Raw genomic sequence first — 27,129 nt, 5'->3', positions numbered from 1 at the left:
CAATAGAATTTCAGCTTCATAAATAGTTCTTTCCCTGAAAACACAAGCAGCACAACTATCCAGGTGGTCTGTGGAAGCATCGGTTAGTCCATTATAAAAGATATCAAGTATCTCATTTTTCTTGAGAGGATGATCAGGCAAAGAATTAAGTAATTGGAGAAGCCTCCCCCAAGCTTATGGGAGACTCTCTTCTTCAATTTGCACAAAATTATATATTCCCCTTAAAGCAGCTTGTTTCTTATGAGCGGGGAAATATTTAGCAGAGAAGTAATAAATCATATCCTGGGGACTACGCACACAACCAGGATCAAGAGAATTAAACCATATCTTAGCATCACCCTTTAATGAGAAAGGAAATAATTTAAGGATATAATAATAGCGAGTTTTCTCATCATTAGTGAACAGGGTGGCTATATCATTTAATTTAGTAAGATGTGCCACAACAGTTTCAGATTCATAGCCATAGAAAGGATCAGATTCAACTAAAGTAATTATCTCAGGATCAACAGAGAAATCATAATATTTATCAGTAATAAAGATAGGTGAAGTAGCATAAGCAGGGTCATATTTCATTCTAGCTTTCAAAGACTTTTCTTTAAGCTTAGCTAATAATTTCTTAAGATCACTTCTATCATTGCAAGCAAGAAAGTCCCTAGCAGTTTCTTCATCCATAACATAACCCTCAGGAACAATAGGCAATTCATATCTAGGGGGAGAATCTTCATCATCACTTTCATCAATATTATCAGTTTCAATAATTTCATTCTCTCTATCCCTAGCAAGTTGTTCATCAAGAAATTCACCAAGTGGCACAGTAGTATCAAGGATAGAAGTAGTTTCATCATAAGTATCATGCATAGCAGAAGTGTCATCATCAATAACATGCGACATATCAGAATTAATAGCAGAAGCAGGCCTAGGTGTCGCAAGCTTACTCAAAATAGAAGGTGAATCAAGTGCAAAGCTAGATGTCAGTTCCTTACCTCCCCTCATAGTTGAGGGATAAATCTTGGTTCTTGGATCTTTCAAGTTCTTCATAGTGCTAAGCAGATATAAATCCCAAGTGACTCAAAGAATAGAGCTATGCTCCCCGGCAACAGCGCCAGAAAATAGTCTTGATAACCCACAAGTATAGGGGATCGCAACAGTTTTCGAGGGTAGAGTATTCAACCCAAATTTATTGATTCGACGCAAGGGGAGCAAAAGAATATTCTCAAGTATTAGCAGCTGAATTGTCAATTCAACCACACCTGGAAACTTAATATCTGCAGCAAGGTATTTAGTAGCAAAGTAATATGATAGTAGTGGTGATGGTGGTAAAAGGGTAACGGTAGCAAAAGTAATATTTTTGGTGTTTTATTGTGATTGTAACAGTAGCAGCGGAAAAGTAAATAAGCGAAGAACAATATATGGAAAGCTCGTAGGCAATGGATCGGTGATGGAGAATTATGCCGGATGCGACCGATCATGTAACAGTCATAACCTAGGGTGACACAGAACTAGCTCCAGTTCATCAATGTAATGTAGGCATGTATTCCAAATATAGTCACACGTGCTTATGGAAAAGAACTTGCATGACATCTTTTGTCCTACCCTCTCGTGGCAGCGGGGTCCTATTGGAAACTAAGGGATATTAAGGCCTCCTTTTAATAGAGTACCGGACCAAAGCATTAACACATAGTGAATACATGGACTCCTCAAACTACGGTCATCACCGGGAGTGGTCCTGACTATTGTCACTTCGGGGTTGCCGGATCATAACACATAGTAGGTGACTATCGACTTGCAAGATAGGATCAAGAACTCTCATATATTGATGAAAACATAATATGTTCAGATCTGAAATCATGGCACTCGGGCCCTAGTGACAAGTATTAAGCATAGCAAAGTCATAGCAACATCAATCTCAGAACATAGTGGATACTAGGGATCAAACCCTAACAAAACTAACTCGATTACATGATAAATCTCATCCAACCCATCACCGTCCAGCAAGGCTACGATGGAATTACTCACGCATGGCGGTGAGCATCATGAAATTGGTGATGGAGGAAGGTTGATGATGACGATGGCGACGGATTCCCCTCTCCGGAGCCCTGAACGGACTCCAGATCAGCTCTCCCGAGAAAGTTTAGGGCTTGGCGGCGGCTCCGTATCGTAAAACATGATGAATCCTTCTCCTCAGTTTTTTATCCCCGAAAGTGAATATATGGAGTTAGGGTTGAGGTCGGTGGAGTGTCAGGGGGCCCACGAGGCAGGGGGCGCACACAGGGGGGGGTAGGGCGCGCCCCCACCCTCGTGGACAGGTGGAGCCCTCCCCCTGACGTGGACCTTCCTTCCAGTAATTTTTATATATTCCAAAATAATTCTCCGTTGATTTTCAGGTGATTCTGAGAACTTTTATTTCTGCACAAAAATAACACCATGGCAATTCTGCTGAAAACAGCGTCAGTCCGGGTTAGTTCCATTCAAATCATGCAAGTTAGAGTCCAAAACATGGGTAAAAGTGTTTGTAAAAGTAGATACGACGGAGATGTAACAACGGCCTGCCCGACCGGGCTACGGCTTTCTACAAGATCGTGGAGTGTGTGGGAGGAGTGGATGGTGCTGGAGGAGGCTGGGGATGGCTCTATATATAGCCGAGCGTCGAGGGGGGGTCGGGCTCCGCCGGTGGACACCTGGACACGGCACACGACGACGAATGACGCCAGTGAGAGGGGGAGATGGCGACGCAGCTCATGCGAGAACTGTGGGAAAGCGGGGACGAGCACAGGGGCACAGGGGTGACGACGAGCACAGTGTGCAATGCACTGTTACGTTGGCTAGACCGCACCCGTGCTCGCTGTGGCGAGCTCCGGCGTCGGCGAGCGCCATGAGGGAGTTAAGAGGGTTTGGATGAAGATTGTGGCAAAGTTTGGCAAGCTTAGGCAGTCGGGGCAGCGAGCACGCGCGAAACAGAGCGCTCGGCGGCACTCAGAGCGCGGCGACATGCAGGTTGTCATCGTGTACACGCGTGGTCACCGTGTGAACTCTGACCTCAGGCCGACCTAAGCACAAACTTCTTGTCTGGCATGTTGTTTGTGGTAGTTTTAGTGGTTACCACACTTGGGTTTGATCACAGGCATAGTAGAATAGATTTCAACTGCCTGGTAAGTTTCTGGACAGTAACTTTGTGAGCTTACTATGGTCAAACTAATGGGAGTTGGGAGCTGGGCTTTGGAGGTTAGCAATCATCTACTAAGCTGATGATGCAGAAGAAAAATCAGCCACAATGGAGCAAGTAAATGGTAGTTGATGTAGAAACTACCATTTCTGTCCAGAACAGAAAATATTTTCTGTAGCAAAAATATTCCAAAAAGTGATGAAATATTTTTTCTCAGGAAGGTGCCCTAGGGTTCAAAGAATATTTGTGAATTTTCTCAGATTTTTGTGGGCAAGAAAAATTGGGGTTGCTTTGGAGCACATTGAGTTAGCTAGGGTTTAAGAGAGGGAAATGAATATTTTTCATTTAAGAAAAATATTCCAAATATTATTTTGAGGTGAACCAGAGAGGAAATGATAGTTAGAGAGGTGAAATAAGGCACTTGGGAGAAAGTCAAGGGGTACCCAAGTGTTTAAGTCCATTTGAAAAGATTCAAAACTCCAAATTTGAAAATCAAACCACTGAAAATCAGGCAAAGAGAAGAGGGCAAAAACCAGGCTGTCACATGCACATGGTTATAGTGAGAAGAGGTAGTATAAAAGTGCCAATGGTATAGAGATGTGAAATTTCTATGAATGAAGAACTGGCATAAACTCCATCATCGAAAACATCATAGAAGATGCACATGAACTCTTTTTTCAATGAACTCGAGCTTGTCATGAAGATGACCATAAGCTCTAAAACTCACAAAGAGAAACACCAAACAAGAACCAAGAAAGGTGATGCAAGGATGCAATGGTTTGAGCTCTCTATGAATGATACGACTAAGCTACTCACTCAAGAGCCCCCCTTGATAGTATAGCAATCGATCCTACAACCCGCCCCCAACTATCACCATGAGACCGGTAAAACAAAAACCTATCAAGGACAGACCTTTGCCTTGCACATAGTCCATTTGAGCTAGATGATGGCGATCTTGACTTCCTCAAGTTGGACCACCTTTCTTGATTGTGTTGGCTCGATGAAGACTAGTTGATTGCTCCCCATACTCCACTATGGATGAGCCACTCTTCGACACATCTTCACAAGTCCATTGTCACCACAATAGATGGCAAGCTTCAAGCATGATCTCTTCGTGATGCTCCACTTGAACTTGCACACCGCAATCTTGATGATGATCACCACTTGATGTCATCCTCCATGGGTTGTATGAGATCTTCCTCTTGACGCAAGCCCATGGAAACATGCCTAACCCCACATCAAACTCTCACTTAGACCTTGGGTTAGTACGCAAAGTGCAATGCATAATGCTTACTATACCATGGGATCACTTGATCCCTCTCGGTACATCTTGTACGCTTTATGTGTTGATCAACTTGATTCGCTCTTTGACTTAGTCTTGATCAACCTCTCACATGACCAATCTTTAGATAATTCCTTGAATAGCACCTTGGTCATCACATACTATCCTTGAAACCAATGAATGGAATTCAAGAAAAATCTATGGACAAACCCTTCAAATATAACTCAAGGCAACCATTAGTCCATATAGATTGTCATCAATTACCAAAACCAAACATGGGGGGCACCGCATGTTCTTTCACCTGGCACTTCTAGTGCATCATTTGTTTCGACAAGAGGTGCTTGATTTACTTCTGCAATCTTGATAGTGGGTGACTGATACGTCTCCAACGTATCTATATTTTTTGATTGTTCCACGCTGTTGTTTGCTTGTTTTTGGTTTCACGAAATATTAGTACAAAACCAAGTCCAAATGCCATGAAACTTTTTGGAGATTCTTTTTTCTGGACAAAAGAGACAGTAGAAGCTTCGGGAGAAGACCAAATGATGAACTATGGGCCCACAATGCACCAAGACGCGCCCAGGGGGGTAGGCGCGCCCTGGTGGCTTGTGGGGCCCACATGGCTCCGTTTGACCTAAATCCACCTCTATAAATTCTCTAAAATTGTGAAACCAATAGAGGAGTCCACGAAATACTTTTTCCGCCGCCGAAAGTTCCATAACCATGAGATCCCATCTGGAGGCCTTTTCCGACACTCTGCCGGAGGGGGTTTTGATCATGGAGGGGGCTCTACATCACCCTTGCTGCCCTCCGATGATGCATGAGTAGTTTACCATGGACCTATGGGTCCATAATTAGTAGCTAGATGACTTCTTATCTCTATTTGATCTTCAATACAATGTTCTCCTTGGTGTTCTTGGAGATTTATTCGATGTAATGACTTTTTGCTGTGTGTTTGTTGGGATCCGATGAATTGTGACTTTATGATCAGATCTATCCATGAATATTATTTGATTTTTCTCTGAACTCTTTTATGCATGATTGTTATAGCCTCGTATTTATTCTCCGGTTTATTGGTTTGGTTTGGCCAACTAGATTGATTTATCTTGCCATGGGAAGAGGTGCTTTGTAATGGGTTCGATCTTGTGGTGCTCAATCCTAGTGACAGAATGTGACATGACACGCATGTATCTCTGCTATTAAGGGTAAAAAGATGGGGTTTATTCATATGTGACTTTATCTTGTCTACATCATGTCATCTTGTTTAAGGCGTTACTCCGTTTTCCATGAACTTAATACACTAGATGCATGCTGGATAACGGTTGATGTGTCGAGTAATAGTAGTAGATGCAAAATCATTTCAGTCTACTTGTCTCAGGCGTGATGCCTATATACATGATCATTGCCTTGGATATCGTCATAATTATTTGCTTTTCTATCAATTGCCCAACAGTAATTTGTTCACCCATCGTATCCTATTTTCAAGAGAGAAGCCTCTAGTGAAAACTATGGCCCCCGGGTCTATCTTTTACCATATATTAAAACCAAAAATACTTTGTTGCATTTTTCTTTTATTTATTTTATTTTGTATTTTTGTCCGATCTATCTGTCAAAAACTACACAATTTAATCTTGCTCGTAACCATCAAGGGATTGACTACCCCTTGTTCGTTTTGAGTTGCAACTATTTGTTGTTTGTGTGCAGGTGTTGTTTGATACGTCTCCATCATATCTACTTTTCCAAACACGTTTGCTCTTGTTCTGTACTCTAATTTCCATGATTTGAATGAAACTAACCCAGACTGATGCTGTTTTCAGCAGAACTACCATGGTATTGTTTTTGTGCAGAAATAAAAGTTCTCGAAATTGGACAAATTTTTTTGGAGATTTTTTTGTGGAATATATAAAAAATACTGGAGCCATGACCTACTGGAGGGGAGCCACCCTATGCCCACAAGGCACCAAGGCACGCCAACCCTCTAGGCGCACCTTGGTGTGTTGTGGGGCCCATGTGGCTCCGCTGACCCTAATCTCAGCACTATAAATTCCTATTTTCCTAGAAAAAATAGGAGAGGAAGTTTCATCATGTTTTACAATACGGAGCCGCCACCACCTCCCTTTCTTCATCGGGAGGCCAGATCTAGAGTCCGTTCGGGGCTCCAGAGAGGGGGGTCTTCCATCTTCGTCATCATAAACCATCCTGCATCACCAATTCCATGATGCTCACCATCGGGAGTGAGTAATTTCTTTGTAGGCTTGCTGGATGGTGATGGGTTGGATGAGATTCATCATATAATCAAGTTAGTTTTGTTAAGGCTTGATCCCTAGTAAGCACTATGTTTTGAGATTGATGTTGCTATGACTTTGCTATGCTTAATGCTTGTCGCTAGGGCTCGAGTGCCATGATTTCAGATCTGAACCCTTTATGTTTTCATGAATATATTTGTGTTCTTGATACGGTCTTGCAAATTGTATGCACCTGCTACGTGTTATGATCCGCATATCCCAACACTACAAAAAAAGACACATCCGTGACATTTTGGCCCGAACGAAATTTTTTCTATCATGCTTATGACACTTCTATGACAATAATTATGACAAAAACACGTATCATCAAAGATGTGGTGGGCTCCTACTTCTATGACAAAAAATTATGACAGAAAATGGGCTTTCCGCCCTGGGCGGGCCGGAGACGCACCTGCATGACATTATTTGGGCCGTCCATGATGGAAAAAATCATGGTAGAAGCAAGGGCGAGGAAAATATCAGGGAGTTCCCGGTTACGATGGGTGGTCGGGGCCGAGCTATGCACTGTGGTTTGCGCGTTTCCCTCATGTACGCGTGTGTGCGAGGCATTGGCTAACCGAACCCGAGCGACCGCACTAGCTACGTTACTGAACTCGAGCGATCGATCCCTTGGCTGCTGACTGAACCCGAGCGATTCATTCGCTGCCGACTGAACCCGAGCGATTCCTTTGCTGCTGCTGCTTACTGAACCCGATTGAGCCCCAGTGCGAGACGTAGCCAACCGGTGTTGGGTTGTCTCTTGATGAACAATGACCGTTGCTACCGTGCACGCCGTACGTAGAACGAGTCGAGACGTGGTGAGTCGAGCCGGTTGGTTGGCTATCGCTGAACAGTTCCCGATGGTGAAAGCACAAGTGCTCCCTGGGTGATTTTGGTAATTAATGTCAACATATATCTTGTTGGACTAATACTTTCATCTAGCATATTTCAGATAAGTCCAGCAGTGGAGTGGCATGGACTAGAGGATGTGGGACCCCTTCAAGATGATGAAGACAAATGATTGGCTCAAGCTCAAAGCTCAGGACTCTACATTTTTCATTTTAGTGATCCAAGATCACATTGAGTCCATAGGAAAGCCAATACTATTAAGAGGGGATGAGGTGTTGCTTAATGGCTTGCTTGCTCAAAGTTCTTAGTGATATGCTCCAAAGCCCTCAACCACTTTCTCATATCCACATTTGTCCCATACCAAAAGTCAAACTCGGCCCCACCGAAACTTTCTATCCGGCACCACCAAGTTCTCTTGACATAGCCATTGCCAGAAACCCTAATCAATTCGGTCTCACTGATGGGATCTCAGTCTCACTGAGATGGGCTTGCAAACTATCTGTTGCCTATTGCATTAATTTCGGTCTCACCGAAACATGACATTGGTCCCACCGAGTTTGCTTGCCCAACTCTTTGTTTAGCTTATTACCAAAATTGGTCCCACCGAATTTGTGTAATCGGTCCAACCGAGATGAGGCTTTACCCTAGCACATCGGTCCCACCGAGTTGATCAAGTCGGTCCCACCGAAAACCCTAATGGTCACATTATGAACTAAATCGATCTGACCGAGTTGTATGATTCGGTCCCACCGAGTTTGGTGATTTGTGTGTAACGGTTAGATTTTGTGTGGAGGCTATATATACCCCTCCACCCACTCTTCATTCATGGAGAAAGCTATTAGAACATGCCTATACTTCCAACATACATTTTCTGAGAGAGAACCACCTACACTTGTGTTGAGGTCAAGATACTTCATTCCAACCACATAAATCTTGATCTCTAGCCTTCCCCAAGTTGCTTTCCGCTCAAATCATCTTTCCACCAAATCCTATCCTATGAGAGAGAGTTGAGTGTTGCGGAGACTATCATTTGAAGCACAAGAGCAAGGAGTTCATCATCAACACACCATTTCTTACCTCTTGGAGAGTGGTGTCTCCTAGATTATTTAGGTGTCACTTGGGAGCCTCCGTCAAGATTGTGGAGTTGAACCAAGGAGTTTGTACGGGCAAGGAGATCGCCTACTTCATGAAGATCTACCCTAGTGAGGCAAGTCCTTCGTGGGCGATGGCCATGATGGGATAGATAAGGTTGCTTCTTCGTGGACCCTTCGTGGGTGGATCCCTCCATGGACTCGCGCAACTGTTACCATTCGTGGGTTGAAGTCTCCATCAACGTGGATGTACGATAGCACCACCTATCGGAACCATGCCAAAAACCTCCGTGTCTCCAATTGCATTTGCACACTCCAATCCCATCCCTTTACATTGTTGCAACTTGCATGATTTACTTTCCGCTGCTCATATACTCTTGTCATGCTTGCTTGATATGTATTGTGAATGTTCAAACTTGTGCCAAAACTCCACTTCAACTTAAAGAAATTAAAAACTGCAACTTTTCTTGCTAAGAGTCTATTCACCCCCTCTAGACACCTCTTCTCGATCCTTGCAGATGGGGGTTGGATGAATAGGACCCCGTGGTAGTAGGTGGTTGCTGCTGCATGAACATGACCCCGAGAGGAGGCCACTGCAGCCTAGCCGGTTGGGGGTGGATGAACAGGACCCCGTGGAAGCTGGATGAATAGTAGCCGATGGAGGCTGGATGAACAATAGCCCGTGGATGAACAGTAGCTGGTGGAGGCTGGAGGAAGTCGATGGTGGATGAACAGTAGCCCATGGAGGCTGGAGCGAGGTTGTAGACGGTGGATGAACATGACCCCATTTTGACCGTAGGCGCTCGAACAGAAGTCCGTTTCCTACGTTTTGTGGTATGCCACACACCTCCCGATCAACAGGACCCCGTTTTGACCATAGGCGCTCGAACAGAAGTCCTTTTCCTCCATTTTGCGGTACTCCAGACCCCTCCCGATGAACAGGATCCCATTTCGACCGTACGCAGTCGAACAAAAGGTCGTTTCCTCCGTTCTGCAGTACGCTAAACCTCGTTTCGGCTGTTTCGTCCAAGACGGTTGGCTCCCGATGAACACGACACATTCCTTTGCCTCCCGATGAACATGACGTAGTTTCTCCGTTCCGACCTAGCCGGTTGGCTGCCAATGAACAGTTGCCATCGCTGTACGCGTTCGAGACCCCGACCGTATGTATGTAGCTGTATTTACTTTCTTGTAGCGTGGCTGTACATACGTGTACACGATATAGAAGGGACTGTGTGACGGCAGTTCTACTACAACACGTGTTGCTCCTTACTCGGCCATAGTTCATCGCTGCAGAGAGACCGATCGACCGCTATGTATGTACACGTTCGTGACCAGAATAACGCTATGTACGCTTTGACATGGTGGGTCCCAGCTATCAGGGAGTAAGGAGGCACTTCATTCCGTGCGAAGATGTAGCTAGTTGGTCCCAGCTGTCAGGGGAAACATTTTTTCGCGCCTTCCGGTGGGTCCCCGCTGTTAGGTGGAGGAATCATTATTTTGCGCTTAATAAGGAGGCACTTCCCTGCGTGCGGTTGTGGACCCAGCTGTCAGCCTCTCCATGTATAATCCTCTTCCGATTGATGTCGTTCGTTGACTGATCACCCACAAATATATGTGATCAATTGTAGCTCTTTTCTATAAGTAAGAGTGTCAAATCCAACGAGGAGCAGAAGAAAATGAAAAGTGGTTTTCAGCAAGGTAATGTCTACAAGTGCTGAAATTGTAAGTAACAGAGTAGTTTGATAGCAAGATAATTTGTAATGAGCAAGTAATGATAATAGTAGCAAAAGTGCAGCAAGGTAGCCCAATCCTTTTGAGGCAAAGGACATGCCAAAACGATCTCTTATAATAAGCAAAGCGTTCTTGAGGGTACATGGGAATTTCATCTAGTCACTTTCATCATGTTGATTCGATTCGTGTTCGCTACTTTGATAATTTGATATGTGGGTGGACCGGTGCTTAGGTGCTGTTCTTACTTGAACAAACCTCCTACTTATGATTAACCCCCTCGCAAGCATCCGCAACTATGAGAAAAGTATTAAGGATAAATCCTAACCATAGCATTGAACTTTTGGATCCAATCGGTCCCTTACGGAATAGCGCATAAAATAGGGTTAATCTTCTGTCACTCTCGCAACCCATCATCTAATAACTACTCCACAATGCATTCCCTTAGGCCCAAATATGGTGAAGTTTCATGTAGTCGATGTTCACATGACACCACTAAGGGAATCACAACATACATACTATCAAAATATCGAACACATATCAAGGTCACATGATTACTTGCAACATGATTTCTCCCGTGACCTCAAGAACAAAACTAACTACTCACAAATGATAATCATGCTCAAGATCATAGGGGTATTAAATAGCATAATGGATCTGAACATAATCTTTCGCCAAATAAACCATATAGTAATCAACTACAAGATGTAATCAACACTACTAGTCACCCACAAGCACCAATCTATAGTTCCGCTACAAAGATTGAGCACAAGAGATGAACTAGGGTTTGAGAGGAGATGGTACTGTTGAAGATGTTGATGGAGATTGCCCTCCCCAAGATGGGAGAGTTTTTGGTGATGATGACGACATTGAACTTCCCCCTCCGGGAGGGAAGTTCCCTCGGCGAAACCGCTCCGCCGGAGAGCAAAAATGCTCCTGCCCAAGTTCCGCCTCGAGACGGCGGTGCTTCGTCCCGAAAGTTCTCTCCTTATTTTTCTAGGGAAAAATGACTTATATACCAGAAGATGGGCACCGGAGGTGGGCCTGAGTGAGCACAACCCACAAGGGCGCGCATGGGCTCCCTGGCGCGCCCAGGTGGGTTGTGCTCACTTGGTGGGCCCCTCTGGTACTTATTGGCTCCAATATTCCTCATATATTCCATAAAAAATCTCCGTAAAGTTTCAGCTTGTTTGGAGTTGTGTAGAATAGGTGGCCTGACGTAGCTTTTCCACGTCCAGATGTCCAGCTGCTAGAATTCTCCCTCTTTGTGTGTACCTTGCATATTATGAGAGAAAAGGCATTAGAATTACTCCAAAAACATTATTATGTATAAAAACATCATAAATAACAATAGGAAAACATGATGCAAAATGGACGTATCAGCTCCCCCAAGCTTAGACCTTGCTTGCCCTCAAGAGAAAACCGAAATCGGAAAAGATGTCCACATGCTTAGAGAGAGAGGTGTCGATAAAAACAAAATACGGACATAGAATCATCATGTTGATTATTATAACAACAACAAACTTAAACACAAAACTTTTATCATAGATCTTTCATCATAAACTTCTCATGAATAAGTAACAATTCATCACACTATCGAATTATAAAGCATAAACTCTATTAGAAACCAACAAACTATGTTCTCAGTCAACTTTGTAACTACAATTCATCATCTTTTAAGAAATGGTCATGTATCGGAGCCTTTAGGCAAGTACACATACTCAACCATCATATAGTCTTCTATAATTGCTAACACATGAGCAAAACATTTCAACCGGACACATAGAAAGATAGGGGCTTATAGTTTCGCCTCCCAATGTATTCATCTCAAGGGTGATGTCAACAATAATAACTCATGCCACCCATATTCAACTGGACATATGTGCCTAGATCTTTCCTCACCACATGATGCTTGCCAAAGGAGAAAAATAAAAGGGAATATATAGAAAAACTTTGACTCTTGCAAAAAAGTAAATACATAAAAGTAAAAGATAGGCCCTTCACAGAGGGAAGCAGAGGGCCATGCGCTTATTTGTTTGTATGCTCAACCCCTTAGTGCAAAAGAATGTCACGTTGTATTGCCCCTTGTGATGGCAACCTTTATTATGCAGTTTGTTGCTTTTATTCTTCACCATCACAAGTTCGTACAACGCTCAATTTTCTTTTACACTAAATGATCCACACTTTTAGAAGCAATTTTTATTGCCTTATTGCACCGATGACAAGTTACTTGAGGGATATTTCTCAATCCCTAGGTAGGTATATATGGTGGACTCTTTGAAAATAAGATTTGGGTTCAAGGGTTTTTGGATGCACAAGTAGTATCTCTACTTAGTGCGGAATTTTTGGCTAGCAAAGGTAGGGGCAAGCACCACATGTTGAAGGATCTATGACAATATAACTTCTATGTGAATATGAACAAATATAAATCATTAAGTTGTCTTCCTTGTCCAACGTCAACAATTTTGGCATATAATATTTTGATGGGGGCTCACAATCACAAAAGATTTCCAGGATAGTATATTTATATGCGAATCTTCTCTTCCCTCATTAATTCTTTCATGAGTTGCATCATTGACCAATGCTATGTTTGTCAGTCTCTAATGAAATTTTCTACTTATACTTTTCCTTATGTGGTGTCATCACCTACCATAAGATTAGCATATGATCCTTTTAATTTATTTCCTTTATTTTTATTGCAATATGAAAGTAAAGAAAGCAAAAACTCGAACTAAACTTTATTATATATCTCGCACACGATTACAAGGATAGATCACTAAGCAAACTCTCGAAAAGAAAGGATCAAACTAAACTTTTATTCATCTAAAGCAAAAGATCGAACTAAAATAAATAAAGGCAAATTATAGTGGGGTGATACGATACCGGGGCACCTCCCCCAAGCTTGGCGGAAGCCAAGGGGAGTTCCCATACCTGATACTCGGTTTTATTTTGGTGATGAAGAAGGAGGAGGTGGTGGAGTAGAGGGTTTGTCCTTCTTCCTCAGCTTATGCTTGAGGATGGATTTTCCACTTTCAGTTCACCAATCTCCTGCTCAAGATCCAATACCTTTTTTTTCATAAATCTTGTTTATTTTCCTGAAAAAGGCGGAAGGGTATAAACTGAACCTTAGGCCTCTTTGCTTTGTTTGGGAGCCTTGACTTCTTGAATTCCACATGCATGTCCCCAGGTTGAGGCAACGGGGTTTCATCCTCATCTGAGCTTGTCTCCTCCTTCTCCCAAGGATATGTTGGGGAAGGTAGCATGTAATTTCAAAAAATTCCTATGATCACGCAAGATCTATCTAGGAGATGCATAGCAATGAGACGAGGAGAGTGTGTCCACCTACCCTCATAGACCGAAAGCGGAAGCGTTAGATTAACGCAGTTGATGTAGTCGAACATCTTCACGATCCAACTGATCCAAGTACCGAACGTACAACACCTCCGTGTTCAGGACACGTTCAACTCGATGACGTCCCTCGAACTCTTGATCCAGTAGAGGGTCGACGTGGCGACGGTGATGTGATCCGCGCAGGGCTTCACCTAAGCACTACGACACTATGACCCGAGGAGTAAACTGTGGAGGGGGGCACCACACACGGCTAAGAGAATAACTGTTGTGCCATGGGGTGCCCCCTGACCCCGTATATAAAGGGGGAGAGGGAGGAGGCCGGCCAAGGGGCGCGCCATAGGGGGGAAACCGACTAGGACTCCTAGTCCTATTTGGCCCCCTTCCTTCCAATGGAGGGGGAACGAGGGAAGAAGAGGAGAGGAAGAGGGAAAGGGGGGCCGCGCCCCTCTCCTTCCTATCCGGACTCCCCTTGGGAGGGGGGGCGCCTCTCCCTTGTGGGCTGTCCCCTCTTCTCTCCCATGGCCCATGAGGCTCATGATTTCCCCCAGGGGGTTCTGGTAACCCCTCGGTACTCCGGAAAAATACCTGAATCACTCAGAACCATTCCAATGTCCGAACACAACCTTCCAATATATGAATCTTTACCCCTAGACCATTTCGAGACTCCTCGTCATGTTCGTGATCTCATCCGGGACTCCGAACAAACTTCGGTCACCAAAAACACATAACTCATAATACAAATCGTCATTGAATAATAAACATCATAATGCTAAGCTAATGGATGGGTCTTGTCCATCACATCATTCTCTAATGATGTGATCCCGTTCATCAAATGACAACACATGTCTATGGCTAGGAAACTTAACCATCTTTGATTAACGAGCTAGTCAAGTAGAGGCATACTAGGGATGCTCTGTTTTGTCTATGTATTCACACATGCACTAAGTTTCCGGTTAATGCAATTCTAGCATGGATAATAAACATTTATCTTGATACAAGGAAATATAAATAACAACTTTATTATTGCCTCTAGGGCATATTTCCTTCAATCTCCCACTTGCACTAGAGTCAATAATCTAGATTACATAGTAATGATTCTAACACCCATGGAGTCTTGGTGCTGATCATGTTTTTCTCATGGAAGAGGCTTAGTCAACGAGTCTGCAACATTCAGATCCGTATGTATCTTGCAAATTTATATTTCTCCCTCCTTGACTTGACCGCGGATGGAATTGAAGCGTCTCTTGATGTGTTTGGTTCTCTTGTGAAATCTGGATTCCTTCGCCAAGGCAAGTGCTCCAGTATTGTCACAAAATATTTTCATTGGACCCGATGCACTAGGTATTACATATAGATTGGATATGAACTCCTTCATCCAGACTCCTTCATTTGCTGCTTCCGAAGCAGCTATGTATTCTGCTTCACACGTAGATCCCGCCATGGCGCTCTGCTTGGAACTGCACCAACTTACAGATCCACCATTCAATATAAATACGTATACGGTTTGTGACTTAGAGTCATCCGGATCAGTGTCAAATCTTGAATCGATGTAACCATTTACGACAAGCTCTTTGTCACCTCCATAAACGTGAAACTTATCCTTAGTCCTTTTCAGGTATTTCAGGATGTTCTTGACCGCTATCCAGTGATCTACTCCTAGATTACTTTGGTACCTCCCTACTAAACTTATAGCAAGGCACACATCAGGTCTGGTACACAGCATTGCATACATGATAGAACCTATGGCTGAGGCGTAGGGAATGACTTCCATTTTCTCTCTATCTTTTGTAGTGGTCGGGCATTGAGTCTGACTCAACTTCACACCTTGTAACACAGGCAAGAACCCTTTCTTTGACTGATCCATTTTGAACTTCTTCAAAACTTTATCAAGGTATGTGCTTTGTGAAAGTCCAATTAAGCGTCTTGATCTATCTCTATAGATCTTGATGCCCAATATATAAGCAGCTTCACCGAGGCCTTTCATTGAAAAATTCTTATTCAAGTATCCTTTTATGCTATCCAGAAATTCTGTATTATTTCCAATCAACAATATGTCATCCACATATAATATTAGAAATGCTATAGAGCTCCCACTCACTTTCTTGTAAATACAGGCTTCTCCAAAAGTCTGTATAAAACCATATGCTTTGATCACACTATCAAAGCGTATATTCCAACTCCGAGATGCTTGCACCAGTCCATAAATGGATCACTGGAGCTTGCACACTTTGTTAGCACCTTTAGGATCGACAAAACCTTCTGGTTGCATCATATACAACTCTTCTTTAAGATATCCATTAAGGAATGCAGTTTTGACATCCATTTGCCAAATTTCGTAATCATAAAATGCGGCAATTGCTAACATGATTCGGACATACTTAAGCATTGCTACGGGTGAGAAGGTCTCATCATAGTCAACTCCTTGAACTTCTCGAAAACCTTTCGCAACAAGTCGAGCTTTGTAGACAATAACATTACCGTCAGCGTCGGTCTTCTTTTTGAAGATCCATTTATTCTCTATGGCTTGCCGATCATCTGGCAAGTCAACCAAAGTCCATACTTTGTTCTCATACATGGATCCCATCTCAGATTTCATGGCCTTTCACGGAATCTGGGTTCATCATCGCTTCCTCATAGTTCCTAGGTTCGTCATGGTCTAGTAACATGACTTCCAGAACAGGATTACTGTACCACTCTAGTGCGGACCGTACTCTGGTTGACCTACGAGGTTCGATAGTAACTTGATCTGAAGTTTCATGTTCATCATCATTAACTTCCTCACTAATTGGTGTAGGAATCACTGGAACTAATTTATGTGATGAACTACTTTCCAATTCAGGAGAAGGTGCAATTACCTCATCAAGTTCTACTTTCCTCCCACTCACTTCTTTCGAGAGAAACTCCTTCTCTAGAAAGGATCCATTCTTAGCAGCGAACATCTTGCCTTCGAATCTATGATAGAAGGTCTACCCAACAGTTTCTGTTGGGTGTCCTATGATGACACATTTCTCCGATTTGGGTTCGAGCTTATCAGGTTGAAGCTTTTTCACATAAGCATCGCATCCCCAAACTTTAAGAAACGACAACTTAGGTTTCTTGCTAAACCATAGTTCATATAGTGTCGTCTCAACGGATTTAGATGGTGCCCTATTTAACGTGAATGCAACTGTCTCTAAAGCATAACCCCAAAACGATAGCGGTAAATCGCTAAGAGACATCATAGATCACACCATATCTAATAAAGTACGGTTACAATGTTCAGACGCACCATTACGCTCTGGTGTTCCAGGTGGCGTGAGTTGCGAAACTATTCCACATTGTTTCAAATTAAGACCAAACTCATAACTCAAATATTCACCTCCACGATCAGGTCGTAGAAATTTTATTTTCTTGTTACGATGATTTTCCACTTCATTCTGCAATTCTTTGAACTTTTCAAATGTTTTAGACTTATGTTTATTTAAGTAGATATACCCATATCTGCTCAAATCATCTGTGAAGGTTAGAAAATAACGATACCCGCCGTGAGCCTCAACACTCATGGGACCGCATACATCAGTATGTATTATTTCCAATAAGCTAGTTGCTCGCTCCATTGATCCGGAGAACGAAGTCTTAGTCATTTTGCCCATGAAGCATGGTTCGCAAGCATCAAGTGATTCATAATCAAGTGATTCCAAAAGCCCATCAGCATGGAGTTTCTTCATGCGCTTTACACCAATATGACCTAAACGGCAGTGTCACAAATACGTTGCACTATCATTATTAACTTTGCATATTTTGGCTTCAATATTATGAATATGTGTATCACTAGAATCAAGATTCAACAAAAATAGACCACTCATCAAGGGTGCATGACCATAAAAGATATTACTCATATAAATAGAACAACCATTATTCTCTGATTTAAATGAATAACCGTCTCACATCAAACAAGATCCAGATATAATGTTCATGCTCAACGCTGGCACCAAATAACAATTATTCAGGTCTAAAACTAATCCCGAAGGTAGATGTAGAGGTAGCGTGCCGACGGCGATCACATCGACTTTGGAACCATTTCCCACGCGCATCGTCATCTCATCCTTAGCCAATCTTTGTTTAATCCATAGCCCCTGTTTCGAGTTGCAAATATGAGCAACAGAACCAGTATCAAATACCGAGGCGCTACTACGAGCATTAGTAAGGTACACATCAATAACATGTATATCAAATATACCTTTTACTTTGCCATCCTTCTTATCCACCAAATACTTGGGATAGTTCCGCTTCCGCTGACCAGTTCCTTTGCAGTAGAAGCACTCATTTTCAGGCTTAGGTCCAGACTTGGGCTTCTTCCCTTGAGCAACAACTTGCTTGCTATTCTTCTTGAAGTTCCCCTTCTTTCCTTTGCCCTTTTTCTTGAAACTAATGGTCTTGTTAACCATCAACACTTGATGCTCCTTCTTGATTTCTACCTCTACAGCCTTTAGCATCACGAAGAGCTCAGGAATAGTCTTCTCCATCCCTTGCATATTATAGTTCATCACGAAGCCTTTATAGCTTGGTGGCAATGATTTAAGAACTTAGTCAATGACACTATCATCAGGAAGATTAACTCCCAGCTGAGTCAAGTGGTTATGAAACCCAAATATTTGGTGTACATGTTCACTGACAGAACTATTCTCCTCCATCTTGCAGCTATAGAACTTGTTGGAGACTTCATATCTCTCAACTCAGGCATTTTCTTGAAATATTAACTTCAACTCCTGGAACATCTCATATGATCCATGACATTCAAAACACCTTTGAAGTCCCGATTCTAAGCCGCAAAGCATGGCACACCGAACTATCGAGTAGTCATCAGCTTTGCTCTGCCAGACGTTCATAACGTCCGGAGTTGCTCCTGCAGCGGGTCTTGCACCTAGCGGTGCTTCCAAGACGTAATTCTTCTGTGTAGCAATGAGGATAATCCTCAAGTTATGGACCCAGTCCGTGTAGTTGCTACCATCATCTTTCAACTTAGCTTTCTCTAGGAACGCATTAAAATTCAAGGGAACGGTAGCATGGGCCATTGATCTACAACAACATAGATATGCAAAAACTATCAGGTACTAAGTTCATGATAAATTCAAGTTCAATTAATCATATTACTTAAGAACTCCCACTTAGATAGACATCCCTCTAGTCATCTAAATGATCACGTGATCCATATCAACTAAACCATGTCCGATCATCACGTGAGATGGAGTAGTTTTCAATGGTGAACATCACTATGTTGATCATATCTACTATATGATTCACATTCGACCTTTTGGTCTCAGTGTTTCGAGGCCATATCTGCATATGCTAGGCTCGTCAAGTTTAACCCGAGTATTCTTCACGTGCAAATCTGGCTTGCACCCGTTGTATGTGAACGTAGAGCTTATCACACCCGATCATCACGTGGTGTCTCGGCACGGCGAACTATAGCAACGGTGCATACTCAGGGAGAACACTTGTACCTTGAAATTTAGTGAGGCATCATCTTATAATGCTATCACCGTACTAAGCAAAATAAGATGCATAAAGGATAAAAATCACATGCAATCAAAATAAAGTGATATGTTGTAGCGCCCCGAGACCGATGTGCCAGGTGTCCTCCAGATATTCGCTGTTGTTGCCTTGTCATTGCTTGCGTGTCATGCATTGCATATCATGTCATCATGTGCATTTCATTTGCATACATGTTCGTCTCATGCATCCGAGCATTTTCCCCGTTGTCCGTTTTGCAATCCGGCGCTCCTATGTCACCCGGTGTCCCTTTCTACCTCTTTTCGTGTGCGGGTGTTAAACGTTTTCGGATTAGACCGAGACTTGCCATGTGGCCTTGGTTTACTACCGGTAGACCGCCTGTCAAGTTTCGTGCCATTTGGACTTTGTTTGATACTCCAACGGTTAACCGAGGGACCGAAAAGGCCTCGTGTGTGTTGCAGCCCTAACACCCCTCCATTTTGGCCCAAAACCCACCTAAACCTCCTCCATCATCTCGGTCGTTCAATCACGATCGCATGGCCGAAAACCGCACCTCATTTGGACTCTCCTAGCTCCCTCTACCTATATATATGTGATCCCTCCCCAAAAATCGCGGATGAAACCCTAACTTCGTCCTCCTCGCGCCACCGGACACTTCTCCACCATGCCGGAGCCGTCCGATCGAGATCAAACGGCTCAAAACGGCCTCAAACCCACCAAACCCTAGCCCCTACCCTATTTAAGCACACCGACATGCCATTTAGGTCCTTCTCCTTCCTCCTCCTCGAAAACCGCGCCCCAATCATCAACCAGCCACCTCCCAGCTCCTCTCCTCAAATTCCACCGCCGGCCACCTCGTCCCTGCCACTTGGCGCCATCCTAGTGGCTAGCCGCCACCATGCAGGACGCCCGCAGCCAACGGGAAGGCGCCACGCGTCCCTCCCGCGTCCCACTTCGCCGTGGCCCGCCCGAGCCGGATCTAGGCCCGTTTGCCTCAGCCCCTGGTGCCCTGTCTTCCTCCCCGCGGTCAGGGAGCCCGAGCTCCCTCTGCGCCGACCTGCCGCCACCTCGCCAAACCTCGATGGCCACTGGGAGCTGCACCAGCGACCGCCACCCCTGCATCAGGCTAGCCCCGTCGCCCCGCCTCTCTGCTTCCTTCTCCTTCTCCTTCGGCCTTCCTCTCTAAACTCTCTCTCATGCGCGCGCGCAGAGAGATCACCATCCCCGGAGTCGCCCATTCCATCGTCGTCGAGGGCGTTGCCGGCCTCCTCGCCCTGAAACATCGTCAGATCCGGGACCCCCTCGCCAGGTTCTGCTCGTTCTCTACCTCGCCAACCGCGCCCGTCGTCGTTTCCCCATGCGCCGCGCTCGGAGTTCGGCCGCCACCGCCGTGGTTCTTCGCTGACCGCACCTGCGTCGACCGCACGCACCTGGGCTGCCTCCCCTTCAACCGTTGAGCGCGGCCCAGCCCACACCTTCCCACCGCCCTGGGCCAGGCCCAGCTGGGTGAGTCCAGCGCCCATGCTCCCATAGGGCCAGTCAGATCCGGCCCGATGTGTATTTTTCCCGCTGCAGCGAATTTTTCCAATTTTCCAGAAAACTTCCAGTTTACAGTTTAGTCCCTAGTCTTCATGCATATAATAACTTAATAACCGTGCATCGGATTAAAACAAACTTAATATTAAAGTTGCTTAGAATTTTGTCTAGTTTAATAATATCCAACTTTCACCTATGTTTGAAATGTTTAAAATTCCGTTTGGTTAAATTTTCTCCTATGCCATGCTAAAATGCTTTAATTCATAACTTAATAACCGTAGCTCCAAATTTAATAAACTTTACATGTAAATGGGGTAGAAAATGCCTAGTTTAACATGGTGGCTTACTTTGCATGTTATAATAACTTATCAACCATTTTACGTGTGATAATATCGTTGACCGGGTCATGGTGCCACTGAATCGAGTTTTTCCCAGTGCAACCACATTTGCCTTTATGGGAAGGCCTTTATTCGGTCCGTTGTCATGCCTCTGGTCGGTGCCTCCAACGAGGGAAGGTTATGGGCGTGCGGTACCCTGGCCCGGTAAGCAGACATAACCTTGTGTGCCCGTTGTTGAGATTTTTGGTACCGTGTCCCCGTGTGGGACAGTTTATGTTTTGGCCACGAAGGTGGTCGTTGTGTCTTTGGTAGACACAGGGCCACCCAGGACTAGCCCAGTGGGGAGTGAGTCGTGGGAGAGTGTCATGACAATGGAAGGGTTTTGTCGGAATGCCGTTGGTCCACCCGAATGGGAGTGCGAGGCCATGGGTTCCGTGGTGTGGGTACAGTGTGCTACCTCTGCAGAGTGTATTAATCTATCGATAGCCGAGTCCATGATTATGGACATGCTCGAAAGTAGGTCACACTATGGGTCAACGTTTAATAAATCTTGCACACTAAGTTATGAACTTTGCACCATTGATGATGGCGGGAAGGTCATCTTGTTGTTTGAAACCAAGTGTTGGTCGTGGTTGTGATCGCCGGAAGGATCACCATTTGAGACCAAATATTGGTCGTGGTTGTGGTCGCCGGAAAGATCACGAGATATCCCTAGTTTGAGGTTGGTACGTTTGTGATCCAAGAGCGATCACCGCTGGTAAGCCAGTCCGAGAGATTTTTTCTCACAAGAGCATGATCACAGCATGTTGGCTATATTGTTGCATTATTAATAATTGGTTAATTATCATGATATTGTTTGTCATTATGTTTATGTTTGTTGTGAGCTTGCAAGTACATTCAATGTACTGACCTGGTGTGTCATGCCAGATTTCAGGAAAGTCTCGTTGGAAAGGAGTGTTGTCTGAGTCTAGATCGTGTCCACATCGGTGTCCCTGTGCTATGGAGTTCCGCTACGACGTTGTTCCGCTGCCGCGTAGTTGTTATGATCGAGGCCCCTTTATGTTCACTAAATAATGTACAAATTGTTCAGCCGCACCGTGTGCGCCGCTTGGCCTTGTTACCTGTTGTAATATAAACTTTGATCCGCTAGTATCAATAAAGCGGTTGTTTTCTGTACCAAGATGTTGTGTGTTGCCAGAAGACAGGGTCTCTGGGCTGGCAATGCATGGTAAACCGGTTGCTCTGAGCCGGGGTGCCACAACGCTTGGTATCAGAGCCGCACTGACTGTAGGCCATGCTAGACTATGACGTGTTAACTGGACGTTAGATACGAGTTTAAGTTGAGTGCCGGCAGCATTTGTAGCTGGTTGTTGCATTGCATGAACTTGTTTTATTTTTATGCTAACCTACTAATGGTTGTGAGTGTAGATGGCTCCGGTGCCATATCCGTGCCAGTTGCAGCTGATGCCGTTCACATCGCCGCATCTCCTTCGTAACGTGTGGCGTTGGTTGTACCCCCTCGGTGACGATCTAGTCTATCGTGTGTACCGGGAGCGTCTAGCCGACTCAGTGTATGAGTATCACGCAGTGGTTACTCTGCGCACCAGTTCTGATTCCAGCACTTACACTCGTACCTCTCGGAGCGGTTACGCTTCTACCGCTTCTCAGGTTGTCCAGTTTGCTGCGTTCGAGGTCCTTGTCGAGCTTCGTTACAACGAGGTCCGGATGCAGAACCACCCAGGTTTCTACTACTATCCTTCTCTGCACGACAATGGTCGTGTCCATTTCCCTATCATTGATCCGGAGTCTGATAGTGTTGCTAGCCACCTTTCCGTTATATCACTGCTAGCTATCTTATGATCCACGAGCTGGCTCAGAGCTGACTCGTGCTCGTACTGCTTTAGCCTCTCCTTTAGCCTCTGCTAGGTCTGACACTGCTCCATCCTCCCTGGGATTTACTCCTTATATTCCAGCCAGTTCTAGCTCCCCTATTTCACCGGTTACTCCTCCGAGTAGCTCGGCGCCTCGACCGTGAATCCTCTCAGTGTTCCTACTGAGTGGGTTTCACTTCTCACTACTCCTGTAGCCCCGATGCTTCACCCTACACCTGCCCCGGAGGGAGAGCCTTCGAGGCAGCGTCGTCGTGTTACTTTTAACCCAGAGGTCTCAGTTAACCTCGTCAGTTTAGGATCCGAGTCCACTTCAGGATAGGACCCCGCAGCACCAGCAGAGCAGTAGATCTTCTGAGTATTCGCAGTCGTCAGGATGGTGTACGGATGTAGTCGTACGAGTCATGATGTTTCGTTTCCTGTATGAGAGTAATTGAACCTGGCATGTTGATTATCTTTCATGTATGAGTCTATGTATAATTATGTTGGAACTCTATTTTATTCGCCGTATTTTCTTTGTTATTTCGGTTTCTCTCGGGATTTGTTGATGGCTTTTCCCCAATTTACTTTTGGATGTTTCTCATCTCGGTTGCGTTGTCTTGGGAAAATCCACAATAGGATGCCGCGGGGAGGCAACAGTAGCAACATTCGTGAGGGTACTCCTATTCGTCGTGCCGCACGACAGGCAGGACACTCTCCCGAGCCGTACGTTCCACCACCGCCTCCACCGCCAAATCCACCCTCTACCGAGCAAATTCTGCGTATGTTTGAGGAAAGGAGGAATAATGATCTGATTGAAATATTAAGAAGTGTGCAAGTTGTGGTTGGACAGAATGGAAATCAGAATGGTCATCACTCCATGTTGTCGGATTTTCAGAGGACCAAGCCTCCCAGTTTCAGTCAGGTTATTGATCCCTTGGATGCATACGATTGGTTACAAACCATTGAGAGAAAGCTTGAGATTGCTCGTACTGAAGAGGATGATAAAGTTCCATTTGCAACGCATTATCTTGAAGGCGCTTCTGCCATATGGTGGGAAAATGCAAAAGCCATGTGGCCTGCTGATGAAGAAATAACCTGGTCAAAATTCAAGGATCAGTTCCGGAAATATCATATCCCTACTGAATTATGAAGACTAAGCAGCATGAATTTCTCGCACTCCTCCAAGGAAATCAGTCTGTGGGTGAATATTTGCAAAAATTCAATCATCTGGCCCGTTACTCCCTTCATGACGTGGCCACCGAAGAAAGAAAGATTGACAGATTTCATGGTGGATTAAACCCGCAACTCCGGTGTACCCTCGGTATGTTTGATTTCCCAGATTTCCAAACTCTGGTAAACAAAGCTTTCATTGCCAAAAGGGAGCACAAGTTCGTGTCGGACAATAGACCTGCTAACAACGACCACAAGCGCAAGTTTGAGCCAAGGAAGGAAGGGCAACCCGTGCAAAAGGCTTGTACCTGGCAGCAGACTCAGATGTAATACAAGCCCAATTGGCAACAAAATGTTAACAAGACCACCACCTAAGTCAAGAATGTCGTGACTAACCCAGTACACGAGCAGCGCCAGCGCAACAATTCTTGCTTCAGTTGTGGGCAAACCGGACATTATGCCAGACAGTGCCCCAAGAACGGCAAGGCAAGTGCACTAATCAGGCCACAAGTCAACTTTATGGAGTCATGCCCGAACCAGCAAAACATTACTGAGCACGTACATTACCTCTCCGTAGATGAAACCCAAGAGAACCCCAAAGTCATCATTGGTATGTTTTCTGTTAATAACATACATGCAGTATTTTTATTTGACTCTGGGGCTTCCCACTCTTTTATTTCTCGGAGGTTTGTTGCCCAAAACAAATTTCCTTGTTCGCTTTTGGACAATAATATGCTGGTACAAACCCCGGGATCCTTAATTAAGAGCAATCTGGTCTGCCGTAATCTGGAAATCAATATCAACGGAGTGGTGTTGCTTCCACTTACCTTAATAATCATTCGCATCTCACGTGAGTACAGGGCTTAGGCGCTGGTAATTGGAGCCACTCGATTTTCTACCATATGGGCATCGGATATCGCTGGCGGACAGATAGATCTGGCGTTAATAACATATAGTCCACTTGTATCGAGTCACGTTATCGTCACTCACGAGCACCCGGATGAGTACGGCATCCGTGCGTCGATAGCGACTAGAGCGATCATATACTGTGCAGCTACAGTAGTCTACTTGTCTGACGACATCTCGAGGTCTGATAAGCGCATGCATAGAGTGCAGATGCAGCCGAAACAGCTACTTACGTATATTCGCTCAAATTTGTATGCTGCAAAATGCATACCCAAAGAAAAGAAATGGTCTTTCACCGCTGTGGCTGAGTTGGATTAATTTCTTGTTCGTGATCATATGCGGAGATCAGCTGGTGTACATGCACCGCGCGTATCTAGGTATACGGATTCTACAGTATATGCAGATGACACTGTCGCACATATAGATTCAGATCATTCGTTGTTCGCTCTGCATTATTCTGCGAAGATGCAGACACCTTCTACAGGAACGTGTTACTTGATCATGATACCGATGTGACACATTTTCTCTGATACCACTTATAATGGTCGCCGTCATCAGAGGTGCTTGGAATCTGTACTACATTCTGTCTGACAGGTGTCACGAGACTCATGCAGATGAGTTCTATTAGTGCAACGGAAATGAGGATATGAATCTAGTGAGTATCGCGCTGCTGGTGTACATACGTGCCTTCGAGTCTGAGTGCTGACATATCATGTCGGATCATACGTAGACGACTGCTCGAGGGCTATGATCGCGTCTTTGGAGTATTAGAGTCGAGCACTTCACAGATTCTGCCAGGTCACGACTCAGACCATGACCCAGCACATACGACTACGCATCTTGCAGTTGCATGAAGCAGCGCCGCGCAGGCCTGGCTAGCGTTCGCACTGCGCGGTGTCATACCAAATATACTCGTTATCGTGTATCCGTGAATACCTGTATGTCTGCAGACGGCCAGATCACGCGCGCTGCAGGTCTCGCAGTAGGTGCAGCACTCCAGTGCGTCACAGACAAGTGTTCACTCATGCGCTGTCGGACGTTCATGTCTCGATCATTCGAGACGCTCGCCACCTGATATGCCATTCACACGGGGTCAGATCCGTGTATTGCTTATACTGAGCGAATATGCATGTCGCATATCTCATCTAATGATACCGCGATATATGGACTACATCGAGCAGGTTGAGTGTGCAGGATCACGGACAACACACATGCGAGCATATATCATCGACAGCTCGCCACGCGATAGACTCAGGAGACTTCGCGAATCAGCACAATTCGACTCACGCAAGAGCATGGGCAGTCAAGGTCAGTCCAGCCGTAGCAGAGGTTAGAGCGACGGTGAGTTAACGGTTCCGAGTAGACCGACGTATGCTCGTAGAAGCATACCCGAGAAAGAAATGGTCTTCACCGGTGGCTGAGTTGGAATTAATTCCTGTGGTCAGTGAGTTTCCTGATGTATTTCCAGAAGAGCTGCCAGGCATGCCACCAGATCGAGAGCTTGAGTTTGCAATAGATCTTGTGCCTGGAACCGCACCGTTATACAAGAAGTATTACCGGATGCCCTCATCAGAATTAGTGGAGCTAAAGAAACAGCTTGATGAAATGCTCAAGAAAGGATATATCCGTCCCAGCTCTTCACCATGGGGATCACCTGCTATCTTCGTGGACAAAAAGGATGGCAGCCTCCGCATGTGTGTGGATTACCGTCAGCTGAATGATGTCACCATCAAAAACAAATATCCGCTGCCAAGGATTGATGACTTGTTTGATCAGCTCAGTGGGGCCAAGGTATTCTCCAAGATTGATTTACGGACAGGATATCATAACTCAAGATTAAAAAGGAAGATATTCCTAAGACCGCATTTACCACTCGATAGTCTTTATGAATATACAGTTATGTCCTTTGGTCTCACCAATGCCCCTGCCTTCTTCATGCATATGATGAACAAAGTATTCATGGACTTCCTCGATAAGTTCGTGGTAGTCTTTCGATGACATACTTATTACTCAAGAAGTGAAGAAGTCACAAAGAACACCTCCGAGCAGCTACAACGACTCCG

The sequence above is a fragment of the Triticum urartu genome, chromosome 1, assembly GCF_003073215.2.
Source record: "Triticum urartu cultivar G1812 chromosome 1, Tu2.1, whole genome shotgun sequence".
In the NCBI taxonomy this organism is placed as follows: Eukaryota; Viridiplantae; Streptophyta; class Magnoliopsida; order Poales; family Poaceae; genus Triticum; species Triticum urartu.
The sequence above is the reverse complement of the archived record's forward strand: the minus strand, read 5'-3'. Positions refer to the sequence as shown.